Genomic DNA, 389 nt, shown 5'->3' with positions numbered 1-389 from the left:
CAAGTCTTTTATAAATTTGATAATTTTCCAACTATTAATACTTTGTGGATTTGTATATTTATCTTTTCAGTCAGACGGGTACTATGGCAGAGGATAGAATGTTTGCTTGGGCCAGAGGAATCGTTTTATCTCTTTAAATTTCCTCTAGAACGCAGAAACAAAATGGAAATGACTACATATCCCAGCAGGCACAGGGCGCACAGGACAAATGCAAATAAAGGAGTCTGGGCACTCGGCCACGCCCCTTATCTGGGTTGGCAAGGCAACTGATACCCAAGCCAGCCCATCGGTGATAGGCTCACCAGCAGGGCGGGGACTTGCCGAGAGCCAATGGATTGTGGAGCAGGTGGTTCTACGAGCCAATGGGTTGGGCGACGGGGCGGGCTTTT

This window comes from Microcebus murinus, chromosome 3 (genome assembly GCF_040939455.1).
Source record: "Microcebus murinus isolate Inina chromosome 3, M.murinus_Inina_mat1.0, whole genome shotgun sequence".
In the NCBI taxonomy this organism is placed as follows: Eukaryota; Metazoa; Chordata; class Mammalia; order Primates; family Cheirogaleidae; genus Microcebus; species Microcebus murinus.
The sequence above is the reverse complement of the archived record's forward strand: the minus strand, read 5'-3'. Positions refer to the sequence as shown.